Source organism: Ranitomeya variabilis, chromosome 1 (genome assembly GCF_051348905.1).
Source record: "Ranitomeya variabilis isolate aRanVar5 chromosome 1, aRanVar5.hap1, whole genome shotgun sequence".
Classification (NCBI taxonomy): domain Eukaryota; kingdom Metazoa; phylum Chordata; class Amphibia; order Anura; family Dendrobatidae; genus Ranitomeya; species Ranitomeya variabilis.
The window spans coordinates 29,175,150-29,186,383 of record NC_135232.1 but is presented as its reverse complement, the minus strand read 5'-3'; positions in this window follow the sequence as shown (position 1 = coordinate 29,186,383).

The following is an 11,234-nucleotide window of genomic DNA, read 5'->3' as shown; positions in this document are numbered from 1 at the left end:
GTCCAGCAAGAGCGACAAATGTGGCGGATTCCAAAAACGGGCACACCGACACCACTACTACACCTAGCAAGAGCGACAAGTGTGGCGGCAACCAAAAACGGGCACACCGACACCACTGCTATGTCCAGCAAGAGAGACAAGTGTGGCGGCGACCAAAAACGGGCACACCAACACCGCTGCTACGCCCAGCAAGAGCGACAAGTGCGGCGGCGACCAAAAACGGGCACACCGACACCGCTGCTACGTCCAGCAAGAGCGACAAGTGTGGCGGCGACCAAAAACGGGCACACCGACATCGCTGCTACGCCCAGCAAGAGCGACAAGTGTGGTGGCGACCAAAAACGGGCAGACCGACATCGCTGCTACGCCCAGCAAGAGCGACAAGTGCGGGGGCGACCAAAAACGGGCACATCGACACTGCTGCTACACCCAGCAAGAGCGACAAGTGTGGCAGCGACCAAAAATGGGCACACCGACACCGCTGCTACGCCCAGCAAGAGCGACAAGTGCGGTGGTGACCAAAAACGGGCACACCGACACCGCTGCTACGCCCAGCAAGAGCGACAAGTCTGGCGGCGACCAAAAACGGGCACACAGACACCGCTGCTACACCCAGCAAGAGCGACAAGTGTGGAGGCGACCAAAAACGGGCACACCGACACCGCTGCTAGGCCCAGCAAGAGCGACAAGTGCGTCGGCGACCAAAAACGGGCACACCTACACCGCTGCTACGCCCAGCAAGAGCGACAAGTGCGTCGGCGACTGCGCTTTATGGCCCCGATTCACCATTGTCCCGTATTTTTGCCTAATTTGAGTGTTGTGCACTTTCTTTTGCACCCATATTCTATTTGCACCTTTTTTGTGTTATTGTTTTGTTTTCCGCTTTGTGGTCAGCGTTTAGTGACTCCAGATATTTTCAGCCGATTCTTTATGTGCGACTTTTTAAAACATTACAAAATTTGATGCATCTTTGCTCCAGTCCCGTCCTGCTCCCTCCCGCTGTGTTTTTGTGAATGCTACCTTTTGCCGACATTTTTGCCAAACGCGCGACTTTTTGCACTTAACAGTCCCAAATACTATTTCAGAGGGAAGAAAAAAACATTTTTTTTTTACTTTTCACTAAATTTGGGAACCGCACGCGCCATTTTAAAGAATTTGGCACAAGAAAAATGACAATGGATAAGAAAAATGGGACTTGGGGAAAAAATGCAAATGATGAGTCCACGGCTTCTGTGCCTGTCGGCAGCACGGTGTATATGGGTCTTATGTAAGTCTCATAGGAGGGTATGAGAGGGCTCATACTGTATATAGGAGGCTATGTGGGGGCTCATACTGTATATAGGAGGCTATGTGGGGGCTCATACTGTATATAGGAGGCTATGTGGGGGCTCATACTGTGCATAGGAGGCTATGTGGGGGCTCATACTGTATATATGAGGCTATGTGGGGGCACATACTGTATATAGGAGGCTATGTGGGGGCTCATACTGTATATAGGGGGCTATGAGAGAAGTCATACTGTATATAGGAGCTGTGTGGGGCCTCATACGGTATATAGGGGCTGTGTGGGGGCTCATACTGTATCTATGGAGGCTATATCAGGACTCATACTGTATATAGGAGACTATGAGGGCTCATACTGTATATAGGAGACTGAGGGCTCATACTGTATCTAGGGAGTTATGTAGGTGTTCATTCTGTACATAGGATGCTATGTGAGGGTGTGTACTGTCTATAGAGAGGCTATGTGAGGGTGTGTACTGTATATAGCAAGGCTGTGTGGGGTTCATACTGTATAAAGGGGGCTGTTTGTGGGCTCATGCTGTATATAGTGTATGTGCGCATGCTGTATTGCTATGTATGGGCTCATACAGTTTATAGGGGGCTGTGTTCTGGCTCATAGGGGGATTTAGGGGGATATCCGCATATTACAGAACCCCCCAGCACCAAGAATATGTTATGCAGTATATCTAATATATAATTGCCTAGAATACTACTTCCTGCAATTTGTGCCAACTTCCGTGGCTTTGTCCGGAGCTAATGTCCGGAGCTAATGTCCGGAGCTAATGTCCGGAGCTAATGTCCGGAGATAAGTGACGTCACCAGTGTCCTACACCCAGGCAGAGCACAGGGGCCCCAGGCAGCATATGGGGCCCCAGGCAGAGCACAGGGGCCCCAGGCAGAGCACAGGGGCCCCAGGCAGCATATGGGGCCCCAGGCAGAGTACAGTGGTCCCAGGCAGAGCACAGGGGCCCCAGACAGCCTATGGGGCCCTAGGCAGAGCACAGTGGCCCCAGGCAGAGCACAAGGGCCCCAGGCAGCATATGGGGCCCCAGGCAGAGCACAGGGGCCCCAGGCAGCATATGGGGCCCCAGGCAGAGCACAGTGGCCCCAGGCAGACCACAGGGGCCCCAGGCAGAACATGGGGCCCCAGGCAGAGCACAGGGGCCCCAGGCAGAGCACAGGGGCCCCAGGCAGAGCACAGGGGCCCCAGGCAGCATATGGGGCCCCAGGCAGAGCACAGGGGCCCCAGGCAGCATATGGGGCCCCAGGCAGAGCACAGTGGCCCCAGGCAGAGCACAGGGGCCCCAGGCAGAACATGGGGCCCCAGGCAGAGCACAGGGGCCCCAGGCAGAGCACAGGGGCCCCAGGCAGCATATGGGGCCCCAGGCAGAGCACAGGGGCCCCAGGCAGCATATGGGGCCCCAGGCAGAGCACAGTGGCCCCAGGCAGCATATGGGGCCCCAGGCAGAGCACAGTGGCCCCAGGCAGAGCACAGGGGCCCCAGGCAGCATATGGGGCCCCAGGCAGAGCACAGTGGTCCCAGGCAGAGCACAGGGGCCCCAGGCAGCTTATGGGGCCCCAGGCAGAGCACAGTGGCCCCAGGCAGAACATGGGGCCCCAGGCAGAGCACAGTGGCCCCAGGCAGAGCACAGGGGCCCCAGGCAGAACATGGGGCCCCAGGCAGAGCACAGGGGCCCCAGGCAGAGCACAGGGGCCCCAGGCAGAGCACAGGGGCCCTAGGCAGCATATGGGGCCCCAGGCAGAGCACACACCAAATCGGAGGCCGAGGGGCCCCGCCAACCAAATCGGAGGCCGAGGGGCCCCGCCAACCAAATCGGAGGCCGAGGAGCCCTGCCCACCAAATCGAAGGCCGAGCGGCCCCGCCCACCAAAGCGGAGGCCGAGGGGCCCGGCCCAGCCCACCAAAGCGGAGGCTGAGGGGCCCCGACCACCACATCGGAGGCTGAGGGGCCCCGCCCACCAAATCGGAGGCCGAGGGTCCCCGCCCACCAAATCGGAGGCCGAGGGTCCCCGCCCACCAAATCGGAGGCCGAGGGTCCCCGCCCACCAAATTGGAGGCCGAGGGTCCCCGCCCACCAAATCGGAGGCCGAGGGGCCCCGCCTACCAAATCGGAGGCCGGGGGTCCCCGCCCTCCAAATCGGAGGCCGAGGGGCCCCGCCCACCACATCGGAGGCCGAGGGGCCCCGCCCACCAAATCGGAGGCCGAGGGTCCCCGCCCACCAAATCGGAGGCCGAGGGTCCCCGCCCACCAAATCGGAGGCCGAGGGTCCCCGCCCACCAAATAGGAGGCCGAGGGTCCACACCATCCAAATCGGAGGCCGAGGGGCCCCGCCCACCAAATCGGAGGCCGACGGGCCCCACCCACCAAAGCGGAGGCCGAGGGTCCCCGCCCACCAAATCGGAGGCCGAGGGTCCCCGCCCACCAAACTGAAGGCCGAGGGGCCCCACCAACCAAATCGGAGGCCGAGGGGCTTCGCCAACCAAATCGGAGGCCGAGGAGCCCCGCCCACCAAATCGAAGGCCGAGCGGCCCCGCCCACCAAAGCGGAGGCCGAGGGGCCTGGCCCCGCCCACCAAAGCAGAGGCCGAGGGGCCCCGCCCACCACATCGGAGGCCGAGGGTCCCCGCCCACCAAATCGGAGGCCGAGGGTCCCCGCCCACCAAATCGGAGGCTGAGGGTCCCCGACCACCAAATCGGAGGCCGAGGGGCCCCACCAACCAAATCGGAGGCCGAGGGGCCCCGCCCACCAAATTGGAGGCCGAGGGTCCCCGCCCACCAAATCGGAGGCCGAGGGGCCCCGCCCACCAAATCGGAGGCCGAGGGGCCCCGCCCACCAAATCAGAGGCCGAGGGTCCCCGCCCACCAAATCGGAGGCCGAGAGTCCCCGCCCACCAAATCGAGGATAAGGGGCCCCGCCAACCAAATCGGAGGCCGAGGGGCCCCGCCAACCAAATCGGAGGCCGAGGAGCCCCGCCCAACAAATCGAAGGCCGAGAGGCCCCGCCCACCAAAGCGGAGGCCGAGGGGCCCGGCCCCGCCCACCAAAGCGGAGGCCGAGGGGCCCCGACCACCACATCGGAGGCCGAGGGGCCCCGCACACCAAATCGGAGGCCGAGGGTCCCCGCCCACCAAATCGGAGGCCGAGGGTCCCCGCCCACCAAATCGGAGGCCGAGGGTCCCCACCCACCAAATTGGAGGCCGAGGGTCCCCGCCCACCAAATCGGAGGCCGAGGGGCCCCGCCTACCAAATCGGAGGCCGAGGGTCCCCGCCCACCAAATCGGAGGCCGAGGGTCCCCACCCACCAAATTGGAGGCCGAGGGTCCCCGCCCACCAAATCGGAGGCCGAGGGGCCCCGCCTACCAAATCGGAGGCCGAGGGTCCCCGCCCACCAAATCGGAGGCCGAGGGTCCCCGCCAACCAAATCGGAGGCCGAGGGTCCCCGCCCACCAAATCGGAGGCCGAGGGTCCACACCAACCAAATCGGAGGCCGAGGGGCCCCGCCCACCAAATCGAAGGCCGAGGGGCCCCGCCCACCAAAGCGGAGGCCGAGGGTCCCCGCACACCAAATCGGAGGCAGAGGGACCCCGCCCACCAAATCGGAGGCCGAGGGGCCCCGCCCACCAAAGCGGAGACCGAGGGTCCCCGACCACCAAATCGGAGGCCGAGGGTCCCTGCCCACCAAATCGGAGGCCAAGGGTCCCCGCCCACCAAATCGGAGGCCGAGGGTCCCCGCCCACCAAATCGGAGGCCGAGAGTCCCCGCCCACCAAATCGGAGGCTGAGGGGCCCTGCCAACCAAATCGGAGGCCGAGGGGCCCCGCCAACCAAATCGGAGGCCGAGGAGCCCCGCCCACCAAATCGAAGGCCGAGCGGCCCCGCCCACCAAAGCGGAGGCCGAGGGGCCCGGCCCCGCCCACCAAAGCGGAGACCGAGGGGCCCCGCCCACCACATCGGAGGCCGAGGGGCCCCGCCCACCAAATCGGAGGCCGAGGGTCCCCACCCACCAAATCGGAGGCCGAGGGTCCCCGCCCACCAAATCGGAGGCCGAGGGTCCCCGCCCACCAAATTGGAGGCAGAGGGTCCCCGCCCACCAAATCGGAGGCCGAGGGTCCCCGCCCACCAAATCGGAGGCCGAGGGGCCCCACCAACCAAATCAGAGGCCGAGGGGCCCCGCCCACCAAATCGGAGGCCGACGGTCCCTGCCCACCAAATCGGAGGCCGAGGGGCCCCGCCAACCAAATCAGAGGCCGAGGGGCTCCGCCCACCAAATCGGAGGCCGAGGGGCCCCACCAACCAAATCGGAGGCCGAGGAGCCCTGCCCACCAAATCGAAGGCCGAGCAGCCCCGCCCACCAAAGCGGAGGCCGAGGGGCCCGGCCCAGCCCACCAAAGCGGAGGCTGAGGGGCCCCGACCACCACATCGGAGGCCGAGGGGCCCCGCCAACCAAATCGGAGGCCGAGGAGCCCTGCCCACCAAATCGAAGGCCGAGCGGCCCCGCCCACCAAAGCGGAGGCCGAGGGGCCCGGCCCAGCCCACCAAAGCGGAGGCTGAGGGGCCCCGACCACCACATCGGAGGCTGAGGGGCCCCGCCCACCAAATCGGAGGCCGAAGGTCCCCGCCCACCAAATCGGAGGCCGAGGGTCCCCGCCCACCAAATCGGAGGCCGAGGGTCCCCGCCCACCAAATTGGAGGCCGAGGGTCCCCGCCCACCAAATCGGAGGCCGAGGGGCCCCGCCTACCAAATCGGAGGCCGGGGGTCCCCGCCCTCCAAATCGGAGGCCGAGGGGCCCCGCCCACCACATCGGAGGCCGAGGGGCCCCGCCCACCAAATCGGAGGCCGAGGGTCCCCGCCCACCAAATCGGAGGCCGAGGGTCCCCGCCCACCAAATAGGAGGCCGAGGGTCCACACCATCCAAATCGGAGGCCGAGGGGCCCCGCCAACCAAATCGGAGGCCGACGGGCCCCACCCACCAAAGCGAAGGCCGAGGGTCCCCGCCCACCAAATCGGAGGCCGAGGGTCCCCGCCCACCAAATTGAAGGCCGAGGGGCCCCACCAACCAAATCGGAGGCCGAGGGGCTTCGCCAACCAAATCGGAGGCCGAGGAGCCCCGCCCACCAAATCGAAGGCCGAGCGGCCCCGCCCACCAAAGCGGAGGCCGAGGGGCCTGGCCCCGCCCACCAAAGCAGAGGCCGAGGGGCCCCGCCCACCACATCGGAGGCCGAGGGTCCCCGCCCACCAAATCGGAGGCCGAGGGTCCCCGCCCACCAAATCGGAGGCCGAGGGTCCCCGACCACCAAATCGGAGGCCGAGGGGCCCCACCAACCAAATCGGAGGCCGAGGGGCCCCGCCCACCAAATTGGAGGCCGAGGGTCCCCGCCCACCAAATCGGAGGCCGAGGGGCCCCGCCCACCAAATCGGAGGCCGAGGGGCCCCGCCCACCAAATCAGAGGCCGAGGGTCCCCGCCCACCAAATCAGAGGCCGAGAGTCCCCGCCCACCAAATCGAGGATAAGGGGCCCCGCCAACCAAATCGGAGGCCGAGGGGCCCCGCCAACCAAATCGGAGGCCGAGGAGCCCCGCCCAACAAATCGAAGGCCGAGAGGCCCCGCCCACCAAAGCGGAGGCCGAGGGGCCCGGCCCCGCCCACCAAAGCGGAGGCCGAGGGGCCCCGACCACCACATCGGAGGCCGAGGGGCCCCGCACACCAAATCGGAGGCCGAGGGTCCCCGCCCACCAAATCGGAGGCCGAGGGTCCCCGCCCACCAAATCGGAGGCCGAGGGTCCCCACCCACCAAATTGGAGGCCGAGGGTCCCCGCCCACCAAATCGGAGGCCGAGGGGCCCCGCCTACCAAATCGGAGGCCGAGGGGCCCCGCACACCAAATCGGAGGCCGAGGGTCCCCGCCCACCAAATCGGAGGCCGAGGGTCCCCGCCCACCAAATCGGAGGCCGAGGGTCCCCACCCACCAAATTGGAGGCCGAGGGTCCCCGCCCACCAAATCGGAGGCCGAGGGGCCCCGCCTACCAAATCGGAGGCCGAGGGTCCCCGCCCACCAAATCGGAGGCCGAGGGTCCCCACCCACCAAATTGGAGGCCGAGGGTCCCCGCCCACCAAATCGGAGGCCGAGGGGCCCCGCCTACCAAATCGGAGGCCGAGGGTCCCCGCCCACCAAATCGGAGGCCGAGGGTCCCCGCCAACCAAATCGGAGGCCGAGGGTCCCCGCCCACCAAATCGGAGGCCGAGGGTCCACACCAACCAAATCGGAGACCGAGGGGCCCCGCCCACCAAATCGAAGGCCGAGGGGCCCCGCCCACCAAAGCGGAGGCCGAGGGTCCCCGCACACCAAATCGGAGGCAGAGGGACCCCGCCCACCAAATCGGAGGCCGAGGGGCCCCGCCCACCAAAGCGGAGACCGAGGGTCCCCGACCACCAAATCGGAGGCCGAGGGTCCCTGCCCACCAAATCGGAGGCCGAGGGTCCCCGCCCACCAAATCGGAGGCCGAGGGTCCCCGCCCACCAAATCGGAGGCCGAGAGTCCCCGCCCACCAAATCGGAGGCTGAGGGGCCCTGCCAACCAAATCGGAGGCCGAGGGGCCCCGCCAACCAAATCGGAGGCCGAGGAGCCCCGCCCACCAAATCGAAGGCCGAGCGGCCCCGCCCACCAAAGCGGAGGCCGAGGGGCCCGGCCCCGCCCACCAAAGCGGAGGCCGAGGGGCCCCGCCCACCACATCGGAGGCCGAGGGGCCTCGCCCACCAAATCGGAGGCCGAGGGTCCCCACCCACCAAATCGGAGGCCGAGGGTCCCCGCCCACCAAATCGGAGGCCGAGGGTCCCCGCCCACCAAATTGGAGGCAGAGGGTCCCCGCCCACCAAATCGGAGGCCGAGGGTCCCCGCCCACCAAATCGGAGGCCGAGGGGCCCCACCAACCAAATCAGAGGCCGAGGGGCCCCGCCCACCAAATCGGAGGCCGACGGTCCCTGCCCACCAAATCGGAGGCCGAGGGGCCCCGCCAACCAAATCGGAGGCCGAGGGGCTCCGCCCACCAAATCGGAGGCCGAGGGTCCCCGCCCACCAAATCGGAGGCCGAGGGTCCCCGCCCACCAAATCGGAGGCCGAGAGTCCCCGCCCACCAAATCGGAGGCTGAGGGGCCCTGCCAACCAAATCGGAGGCCGAGGGGCCCCGCCAACCAAATCGGAGGCCGAGGAGCCCCGCCCACCAAATCGAAGGCCGAGCGGCCCCGCCCACCAAAGCGGAGGCCGAGGGGCCCGGCCCCGCCCACCAAAGCGGAGGCCGAGGGGCCCCGCCCACCACATCGGAGGCCGAGGGGCCTCGCCCACCAAATCGGAGGCCGAGGGTCCCCACCCACCAAATCGGAGGCCGAGGGTCCCCGCCCACCAAATCGGAGGCCGAGGGTCCCCGCCCACCAAATTGGAGGCAGAGGGTCCCCGCCCACCAAATCGGAGGCCGAGGGTCCCCGCCCACCAAATCGGAGGCCGAGGGGCCCCACCAACCAAATCAGAGGCCGAGGGGCCCCGCCCACCAAATCGGAGGCCGACGGTCCCTGCCCACCAAATCGGAGGCCGAGGGGCCCCGCCAACCAAATCGGAGGCCGAGGGGCTCCGCCCACCAAATCGGAGGCCGAGGGGCCCCGCCCACCAAATCGGAGGCCGAGGGGCCCCGCCCACCAAATCGGAGGCCGAGGGTCCCCGCCCACCAAATCGGAGGATAAGGGGCCCCGCCCACCAAATCGGAGGCCGAGGGGCCCCACCAACCAAATCGGAGGCCGAGGAGCCCCGCCCACCAAATCGAAGGCCGAGCGGCCCCGCCCACCAAAGCGGAGGCAGAGGGACCCCGCCCACCAAATCGGAGGCTGTGGGGCCCCGCCAACCAAAGCGGAGGCCGAGGGTCCCCGCCCACCAAATCGGAGGCAGAGGGACCCCGCCCACCAAATCGGAGGCCGAGGGGCCCCACCCACCAAAGCGGAGGCCGAGGGTCCCCGCCCACCAAATCGGAGGTCGAGGGTCCCCGCCCACCAAATCGGAGGCCGAGGGTCCCCGCCCACCAAATCGGAGGCCGAGGGGCTTCGCCAACCAAATCGGAGGCCGAGGAGCCCCGCCCACCAAATCGAAGGCTGAGCGGCCCCGCCCACCAAAGCGGAGGCCGAGGGGCCTGGCCCCGCCCACCAAAGCGGAGGCCGAGGGGCCCCGCCCACCACATCGGAGGCCGAGGGGCCCCGCCCACCAAATCGGAGGCCGAGGGGCCCCGCCCACCAAATCGGAGGCCGAGGGTCCCCGCCCACCAAATCGGAGGCCGAGGGTCCCCGCCCACCAAATCGGAGGCCGAGGGTCCCCGCCCACCAAATTGGAGGCCGAGGGTCCCCGCCCACCAAATCGGAGGCCGAGGGTCCCCGCCCACCAAATCGGAGGCCGAGGGGCCCCAACCAAATCGGAGGCCGAGGGGCCCCGCCCACCAAATCGGAGGCTGAGGGTCCCCGCCCACCAAATCGGAGGCCGAGGGGCCCCGCCAACCAAATCGGAGGCCGAGGGGTCCCGCCCACCAAATCGGAGGCCGAGGGTCCCTGCCCACCAAATCGGAGGCCGAGAGTCACCGCCCACCAAATCGGAGGATAAGGGGCCCCGTCAACCAAATCGGAGGCCGAGGGGCCCCGCCAACCAAATCGGAGGCCGAGGAGCTCCGCCCAACAAATCGAAGGCCGAGCGGCCCCGCCCACCAAAGCGGAGGCCGAGGGGCCCGGCCCCGCCCACCAAAGCGGAGGCCGAGGGGCCCCGACCACCACATTGGAGGCCGAGGGGCCCCGCCGACCAAATCGGAGGCCGAGGGGCCCCGCCCACCAAATCGGAGGCCATGGGTCCCCGCCCACTAAATCGGAGGCCGAGGGTCCCCGCCCACCAAATTGGAGGCCGAGGGTCCCCGCCCACCAAATCGGAGGCCGAGGGGCCCCGCCTACCAAATCGGAGGCCGAGGGTCCCCGCCTACCAAATCGGAGGCCGAGGGTCCCCGCCCACCACATCGGAGGCCGATGGGCCCCGCCCACCAAATCGGAGGCCGAGGGTCCCCGCCCACCAAATCGGAGGCCGAGGGTCCCCGCCCACCAAATCGGAGGCCGAGGGTCCCCGCCCACCAAATCGGAGGCCGAGGGTCCACACCAACCAAATCGGAGGCCGAGGGGCCCCGCCCACCAAATCGGAGGCCGAGGGGCCCCGCCCACCAAAGCGGAGGCCGAGGGTCCCCGCACACCAAATCGGAGGCAGAGGGACCCCGCCCACCAAATCGGAGGCCGAGGGTCCCCGCCCACCAAATCGGAGGCCGAGTGTCCCCGCCCACCAAATCGGAGGCCGAGGGTCCACACCAACCAAATCGGAGTCCGAGGGGCCCCGCACACCAAATCGAAGGCCGAGGGGCCCCGCCCACCAAAGCGGAGGCCGAGGGTCCCCGCACACCAAATCGGAGGCAGAGGGACCCCGCCCACCAAATCGGAGGCCGAGGGGCCCCGCCCACCAAAGCGGAGGCCGAGGGGCCCCGCCCACCAAATCAGAGGCCGAGGGGCCCCGCCCACCAAAGCGGAGGCCGAGGGTCCCCGCACACCAAATCGGAGGCAGAGGGACCCCGCCCACCAAATCGGAGGCCAAGAGTCCCCGCCCACCAAATCGGAGGCCGAGGGGCCCCGCCAACCAAATCGGAGGCCGAGGGTCCCCGCCCACCAAATCGGAGGCCGAGGGGCCCCGCCCACCAAAGCGGAGGCCGAGGGTCCCCGCACACCAAATCGGAGGCAGAGGGACCCCGCCCACCAAATCGGAGGCCGAGGGGCCCCGCCCACCAAAGCGGAGGCCGAGGGTCCCCGCCCACCAAATCGGAGGCCGAGGGTCCCTGCCCACCAAATCGGAGGCCGAGAATCCCCGCCCACCAA